Here is a 9,103-nt window from a genome sequence, read left to right on the forward strand (position 1 = left end):
TATTTTATGATTTACACCATTTTAATTAACAAATAGACAGCTGTCCTGCTTGTGATTTCTTGTTTTTATGAAAAAAAGTAAGCTAACAATCATATTTAGTGAATATCTAATCTATTTTGATTTCTAGTCTCCTTCTAACCATGCTAAAACAGTAAGATACAACCTACAAGTTAGATATCTGCCTTAAATTAAAATAAAATTCAAACACCCAGGTAGGTGGAGACAGAGTTGATTTCCATGAAAAATGTTCAAAATTTGACATGTTTTTTTCCTTTTTTTATGCATATATACCTTAGAAAGGTAGAAATAGGTTGTTTCTTGTTCATTTCAAAAGTAATTATCATAGCAGATGTTATTTCAAAGTCAAATGTACATTTACATATCCTAAATGTAATCTTAATGCAGACAATTGGATGGGGTGGGGTGGGGGGGGGGGGGGGGGGGTTCAATTATGTAAACACATCTAAATACCTTTATAAAATAAAAAATAAAGGAAACATAATTGCATACTTTTATTGAAAAACAAATTTTCACAACAATTATGAATTTCTTTAAATAGCCTTAATTTTGTTTTTCATAATTTCTTATCAAACACAAACCACAACATGGGATGATGCTTTCATAAAGTTCCATTATTGTTCATGCATTATCCGATTTAATTTGAATTACCGGTAAAAAGTCTGTAGAACACAAGGAATATGCATGTGGATAGAGGTGACAGGTTAATCTCAAGAGTTGACCCACAAGAATCAACAGGTAAAAGCAATGTGGTGCCATTTCGGAACAAGAGTTCGTTTTGAGCTGAAATAAAAAAAATAATAATTAGCTGTTTTTACATACATGTACTAGTAATAGCTGTGTTTACATTAACATATGCATATTATTTCTGGAAAAAATACACTGACCATGCAGTGTAATAAGTATTACATATCCCAATACATGACATAACATTTAGGCAGTACAGGATCAAAAATTTGCATATCAAGTCATAATATAATATTAAAAAAAATTCTTAGGTATAGACACTTATTAGATTGAGAGAGAGTTTGAGAGAGAGAGAGAGCTGAGTTTATTTCTTGTAGTGCAACAGTCAAGCATTTCAATTCGAAAATTACAAAGGAATATTACCCATCTGAACAGCGTCAAAGTACATGTATTTCCTTCTGGTATACCATGTTTTATCAATTCTACCGGGTTTTTATTTTGCAAATAAATTTGGCGAGGGTTTTGGTTTCTTTTCTTTTAAATTACATTTTTTAAAAACAATACTATGTGTAATAAGCATAAAACATGTATGAGTAAACTTAATGAAGAATTTTTAATAGATTATTTTTCACAGAATGTGTTACATTACATGTATGTCAATCTTTATAAAAGTAGCGTATATTTCGTGCGTCATAAATTGGAAGTTTTAGTAAATATCATTTACTTGCATGGTAGATATATATGTCTAACCCAAATTTTCTTCATAAAGCTACAGCTGTATGTACCACATAATCATATGTTTTGTCACAAGTATACATTTATAAAAAATACCCAAATTCCAACAGTTGAAAGTAACTCGATGAATTTTTCATTCTCTGATAAGTTCATTGTGTTTTGTGCGTGCATATATTATAAGTCTGCTGCAACAGCAGCCAATCAGCGGTAAGCTGAATCCACTAATAAGAAAGTTTGTGGTTTAGGAGCGGTTAAAATTGTTTATGCATAATGTAGCTGACACTGACTTGAATAGATCTGATATATATGTACAAGATGGGAGAAATAATGACAGAACAGACTGGGATTCGAACCTTGCCCTCTGAATCTCTAGTCAAGTGCTCTACCAACTGAGCTACATGTATCTGGCACCAGTATTCAAACCAGTCTGACCGTCACATCCCCCCCCCCCCCCTTTAAATGATCTTCACCCTCAAAGATCACCCCTGGCTCTTCCCCTGGCAGGAGTTAACCTGTCAGTTCCAGGGGTTGGTTACAACACCAATATTGAATAGGGATGGAACGATCCACCGATGCACCACGGTATTTATTTTGACGATATTTGGATTGTTACATTTACCATTAATACATTACGATACCTATGCGGACTTTGTTTTATTTTCCAAAAATATCTGAGCTTCATATATCGGCTATTTTTAGTCTGCGCGCCTAATATGAAAGTACAAAGATGGTGGAAAACCTCGTAAAGTTGTCAAACCTGTTAGGAAGCTAAATCTGGAGTGTGGACAACTTTTGGATTACTTGTTAATGAAAAAGTAGTGTATATGAGACTTAAGTAATTTGTAAATTGTGCAACGCTCATTTTAAATATATCAAAATAACTTTGGACATGCGGTAATACATCGACAGATTGAATAAATTTTTAACCCTTATTCATGTTTTCATTTAGTTGCAATGTATCGTGATATGTATCGTATCGCATCTCATGTATAGTGATATGTACCGAATCGGCTAAGTACAGAAACGTCCAAGCCTTAATATTGTAACAGGATGGGAGAAATAATGAAGGACCAAACCAGGAATTAAACCTGGTCCCCCTGAATCTCTAGTCAGGTGCTCTACCAACTGAACACTGGTATTTAAACCGGTCTGACCGTCACATATATAAAAAGTTATTTTAAACAATGGTGTTCAATAAAAAATAACACTTGCAACCTTCAGTTTTTGTCTGTAATTAATCAATATTGGCTTGCGATCAGTTATCGTTGAGTACCATTTTTCATCAGTGCATTGTTACGTCATTTTATCAACACATAAAATTATATACGAAAATATGATGTAACATTGCACCAGCGAGAAATGGTCCTTGACAAGAACTGCTGGCATGCCAGTACTGCCAGTAGTCAGATTAAATAAAGAGAATATAAATGAAAAATTACATTTTAAACATTAACAAGGACAATTCAAGTACATATCAAAACTGCTAAACAAGAAAAATTATGTGAACTGGTAGAGTGGTACGCATAGTTCTAACTTGTAAACTACATGTACAAGTACATGTACCGGTTACCCGTTGGTCTGCTAAACCTCTCTAATGATACATTGATCGGCATCATAAAAATATTAAAGACTTTTTAGTCATGTTTTAACTCTGAAGTCTGAAGTATACAATTTTATTTACTTGATGTTACATGTATGTCTACAGGGTATTTATGTCTACATTTGGAGTCTTCCGCACAAGAATATGATCATATGTTTCTAATTAGACCCTGCTTTGAATTTTGAGTTGAAAATTCACAATCTAATTTTTTTTTAAATAGATAAATTTGGTCATCCTTTCCAGTCACCAATGAACCTCGAGCAAGTCTAAACATCCAGTAAACAATGTAAAAATTACACGTTAGTAAACAAACACCCACACCATAACAAAACATCTAACTCTGTAATTCTTATAAAATTCTTAACCCAGCAGATGTTTAATCATCAAGATATATTTGTAAATTCATACGCGATGGACATATCATAAGAAAATCTATGTACAGTACCAACTACATGTATATTTGTATACTGTATGTATGACTTTCGCCACATGTGGATTTTGTCAATAAATTGAATTGTAATTTACACAAAATTCTGGTAAAAAGGAGAAAAAAACAAGTGAAAGGTACAACATTTGGGATTCAATTCTGTTAAAAGGATTTATATTGTCTGGACTAGAAAAATAACATACATCAGTGACAGTGTGCACGTACTTACATGTACATCTATAGACTAAATGTTAACCAGTTAACATGCTAACATTTTAACCACTATAGACAAGAAACTTTAAAAGGAATAAAAAGCCTCACCTTCTTCAGTAACATCCACATAGATCACACACTTTAATGTCCATCTTTTCCCCTTTATTACTCGTAGCTTATCAACGGCTGATCAATGGAAACATAAACATCCGTCGACATGGTCGACAGAAGTGTGGCTGTCAGAATTTCCTCGTAAACGATTCACACGAGAATATATCCCTCCTTATACAAATATGTAGTATTGTTCCCTGTGCATGTTCATCTGTTTCACAGTAACTTGAAAATGCATGTGTAAACCGAAAAATGCACAACTTATCTTCTGCATTACGCTCTCTCTTTTCTACAATGCCGTTCGTTACTGTTTACATTCGCGGGTCCGCGACAAACATTGCAAACATTTGTTCTGCGTGGCCGATTAGAACGTGTTAAAAAAGTAGTTGAATTCATAAATGATATAGCCTAGATGAAAAAAAAAATGAAATTGAATCACAACAATTTATCTAAAACGCAACACAATGTAATGCAGTAAATGCCTGGGCCTTAAAACGGCATTTGTTCGCTTGTGTGTCTATGTAGACAAATTAACTCGTTCATGTACGATTCACACATATTTGTTTTATGAAATTTGAAAAAAATAGGGCACAGAACTTTTTAAATTTGATACCAAATGACATTATTTAATATGTTAACAATAACTGAATTAATTTTTTTTCATAAAATGATAACGATTTTTGCTATCAGAAAAATACGTGTATGAGCTGCTGACCCCTAATTATAGGGGCCAGCCCTTTTTTCTTAATTTTGAATGAAAGCTCTCGTTATTCTTAACAACTTTTGTTCTATATGTATTAACAAATTATTTTTAGTTTAAAGGTTATTATACAAAAAGCAACAAAATTTCAGACCCCCCAAAACCTTAAACTTTACCGGCAAATAGCTTAAAAACTAAAAAACATTTTGCCAAAATTTTCATGCCAGCAAAACTATAAAATGTTACCAACAATTCTGCTAAATTTCATGCAACCATCTTTTGTAGTTCCCGAGATCAACTCTGGACAAAAGACCCCCCAATTTTCAATTAAAGGGCAATAACTCATAACCGGAAGTGAATTTTAAAAATTTGAAAAAAACGTCCCTAGATATTAACATTGTCTACATACCCTGAAAGTTTCATAACAATCAGACAACAAATGTACGAGAAATGGCCTACACAAAATTTGCGGATAAAAAAAAAAAATAATAATAAGAAACAGTAGAATAACAGAAGGGTTTTCCGTTGAAAAACGGAAAACCCTAATAAGAAACAGTAGAATAACAGAAGGGTTTTCCGTTGAAAAACGGAAAACCCTAATAATAAGAAACAGTAGAATAACAGAAGGGTTTTCCGTTGAAAAACGGAAAACCCTAACTAAAGAAAAACAAGAGGGTCTTCCATTGGAAACGGAAGACCCTAAAAATACAATTTAAAGTATATTTCAGTGAAACTTTACATTAAAATAACTTTATTCATCTCCGAAATGACGTACTAAATTGTATTAAGTTCAAGGTCAGAATAGATGCATATTAAAACGTTGCTTTTTCCATCGTTTCTTAAAGGGCTGTCTCAAAAGCTTTTTAGTTCCGAGCGCAGCGAGAGGCTTTATGGTAACACTTATAGGTCCACTACAGAATTAAATTTTACTATATATTCTTACCAAAATTGCGCAACTTTACATACAGATTAAAAATTCAAAACGAACTTCTGGAAAAAATCCTCTTGACATCATTTTAAACAACGCTTCATTTACAATTTTCTAGCAAAATACACACGTTCATCCAGCAAGGCGTGAGACTTTGTTTACCTATAAGTTACACATGTTCTTGAAAATCAAGCCCGGGCCTTTTCAACCCCTCCGGAAACAACACGCATCAAAAATTCAAATGACCTTGCATTATTACAAAACTGGGATGGTTAGACCTCTTACACATTGTTTTTCATCTCATAAAAAAATCAGCTCCTGTCTCGAGCGGAAACGCCCCAAATTCAAAGGAAAATTCGGGAATTATTTTGCCTCAGCCATGTTTTGACGTGAACCTTCAGTGAAATACTGTAGTGACACCTGCATAGCTCATTTTCGCCGCCATAGTGTTCGCCATTTTGTAGGACAGTTAACTCATTCATTAGATAAGTTGTGCTTCGCTATGTTTATTGTACGTAAACTATTACAATCTTTGTAAGTTCTCAATGGAAAGTGATTTTAAAATACTTTGCAAACCAGACAAGTTCCAACAGTGCTTTTATCTAGTAATAAGACTAGATTCACCTGTGTCTTATCAAATTATGAGATGGAAAAAAATAAACATCAAGGAACATCAATGAACCGATCTTTTGGGCACTGAATAAAGTATAAAATAGATAAGCACTGAAAGAAGAAATATTTTTACGGAATTATGTACTTGTCTTCGGCTATTTCTTAAGATATAATTTTACATTTTACGTACTTTGAATCATAACATCATATTGTATACTGGGCACTTTTCGTTTTGCATTTGTTTTGACAATAACATTTAGTAGGCTAGAACATTTACTCATTAGTAATTAAAAAGATAATTAAGAAACATCGACTATATATAAAACAGTTTCCATTTATTAGTGTATACCTGGATTTGCGACGAGTACATATTAAATGTACGACAGCAGTTTGATACTGAAGCACACCAACATGTATATGGTCAATTGGCCGATGCTATGCGTACGCTTATGTTTCTTTGTTATACATCTCAAAAGTTTAAAATCATTATCAAAGAATTCATATTTTAGAATAAGAATAAGCAATATTTGCCCTTCAACGCACATAATTTATTTATACGAGATATAATCTGTGTTTTGATGTTTTATTAAGGTCTTCCGTTTCCAACGGAAGACCTTATAGTTTTCGTACGATTTCTTATTATTATTAAGGTCTTCCGTTTCCAACGGAAGACCTTATAGTTTTCGTACGATTTCTTATTAAGGTCTTCCGTTTCCAACGGAAGACCTTATAGTTTTCGTACTGTTTCTTATTATTTTTTTTTTCCAAATTTTGTGCACGAGATTTCTCGAAAACTGTTCAACCGATTTCAACCATTTTTTCACAGAAGATGGGACTTGATGTAAACTTCATACGTTTTTGAGATTTTTCCTGTCGTCACTTCCGGTACCGATTTATCGGCCATTTTCTACATTTTTACGACCTATTTTGTGCAGAGCTGATCTCAGAAACTATCAGAGATATGACTATGAAATTTTCAGGATAGGTAGTCTTTAGTTTGAAGTTGTGCACTATTATGTTGTTTTACGCCAGTGGCGCCATTTCGTGGAGCTCGCCTGGGCACGAAAATTGGGTACGAATTTCTATTCAAAATTTTCATACGTTTTGATCTGTATCTTTTTATCAGTTGATATTTTGATAAGATATCTATCACAAAAGTGGTAGAGATTTAAAAGTTCTTTCTAACAAAATCAAGAAAAAGGGGCTGGCCCCTTTATTTAGGGGCCAAGACATTCGTAAACTCTATTACAAATAACTTAAAAACAATAAAAATGTTGTAATGCATTATAGAAGCAAAGTTGTTGATCGTTACAATATCTATCAGAAAAAATTATTGCCCCACGCCCATTTATGACGTAATTAGGAATTTTTAGGGGCCAAAGTACTTAAACTTGGACGCAATATATCTAGAGAAGTAGATATATTTTGTTAGACATCATAGAAGAGAAAATGTTTGAATTTATGATTTAAATCGATTCCACTTATCAAAACACGAATTTTGTCCCCATTAAGGATCTTAAGGGCTGGCCCCTAAAATATTAAATCATTTGTATCTCAAAAATGATCAACAATTTTAGATGGGTATAAGAACAAAATATGTTAGTATTCTTAAGATCTTTTCAAAGAAATCAAGAAAAAGGGGCTTGTCCCTTTTTTTTTGGGGGGGGGGGGGGTAAGAGACTCGTAAAGTCTATTACAAATTACATAAAAACGATTAAGATTTCGTAATGCATTATAGAAGCAAAGTTGTTGATTGTAGCAATATCTATCTGGAAAACTCATTGCCACACCCATTTGTGTGTGTGGGGGAGATAATTCTGAAATTGTATCGATTATTCATGGTATGATTTAAAACAGAAATCGCAAGGAAGACCTACTCGTTACTCGTAACGAGATCGTATCTAGTTATTATTATTTTTTTCCACAAATTTTGTGCACGCGATTTCTCAAAAACTGTTCGACCGATTTTAACCATTTTTTCACAGAAGATGAGACTTGATATAAACTTCATACATTTTTGTCATTTTTCCTGTCGTCACTTCCGGTACCGATTTATCGGCCATTTTGCACATTTTTACGACCCTTTTTGTGCAGAGTTGATCTCAGAAACTATCAGAGATATGACTATGAAATTTTCAGGATAAGTAGTCTATAGTTTGAAGTTGTGCACTATTGTGTTGTTTTGCGCTAGTGGCGCTATTTCTTGGAGCTCGCCTAGGCACGAAAATTGGGTACGAATTTTCATTCAAAATTTTCACACGTTTTGATTTATATCTTTTTATCAGTTGATATTTTGTTAAGACATATATAACAAAAGTGGTAGAAAATCAATAGTTCTTTCCAACAAAATCCAGAGAAAGGGGCTGGCCCCTTTATTTAGGGGCTAAGGCACTCTTAAACTCTATTACAAATAACTTAAATAAGATAAAGATTTTGTAATGCATTATAGAAGCAAAGTTGTTGATCGTACCAATATCTATTAGAAAAAACCATTGCCACGCCCATTTATTGCGTAATTAGGGAGTTTTAGGGGCCATAGTACTTAAACTTTGACGCAATATAACTAGAAAAGTAGACATATTTTGTTATACATCATAGAAGAGAAAATGGTTGAATTAATGATTTAAATCGATTCCAGTTATCAAAAAACGAATTTCTGTCCCCATTAGGAATCTAAAGGGCTGGCCCCTAAAATATTCAATCATTTGTATCTCAAAAATAATCAACAATTTTAGATGGGTGTAAGAACAAAAAATGTAAGTATTCTTAAGACCTTTTCAAAGAAATAAAAAAAAGGGCTGACCCCTTAAATTAGGGGCCAAAGCACTCGAAAACTCTATTACAAATAACTTAAAAACGATGAAGATTTTGTAATGCATTATAGAAGCAAAGTTGTTGATCGTAACAATATCAGTTTGTAAAACTCATTGCCACACCCCTTAATGACGTAATTAGGAATTTTTAGGGGAGTAAAACCTTAAATCTTTAATGTGCTGTATGTTTAAATGTGAGTGGAAATTCTGAAACTTCATTGATATTTTAATGGTATCGTTCGAAAAATTGAACGGAAGA

The 9,103-nt window shown here is 33.0% G+C and overlaps 1 long non-coding RNA gene across 1 annotated transcript; it reads right to left on the bottom strand.

Moving 5' to 3' along the window:
• Positions 1 to 499: 499 nt before the first annotated feature.
• Positions 500 to 4,193, bottom strand: LOC128190206 (uncharacterized). Its single transcript, XR_008244334.1, has 2 exons — positions 3,789 to 4,193; positions 500 to 801 (listed from the first exon to the last, which is right to left on the bottom strand). It is a non-coding gene; the product is annotated as an uncharacterized LOC128190206 (long non-coding RNA).
• Positions 4,194 to 9,103: the final 4,910 nt, after the last annotated feature.

Source organism: Crassostrea angulata, chromosome 6 (assembly GCF_025612915.1).
Source record: "Crassostrea angulata isolate pt1a10 chromosome 6, ASM2561291v2, whole genome shotgun sequence".
Taxonomy (NCBI): domain Eukaryota; kingdom Metazoa; phylum Mollusca; class Bivalvia; order Ostreida; family Ostreidae; genus Magallana; species Magallana angulata.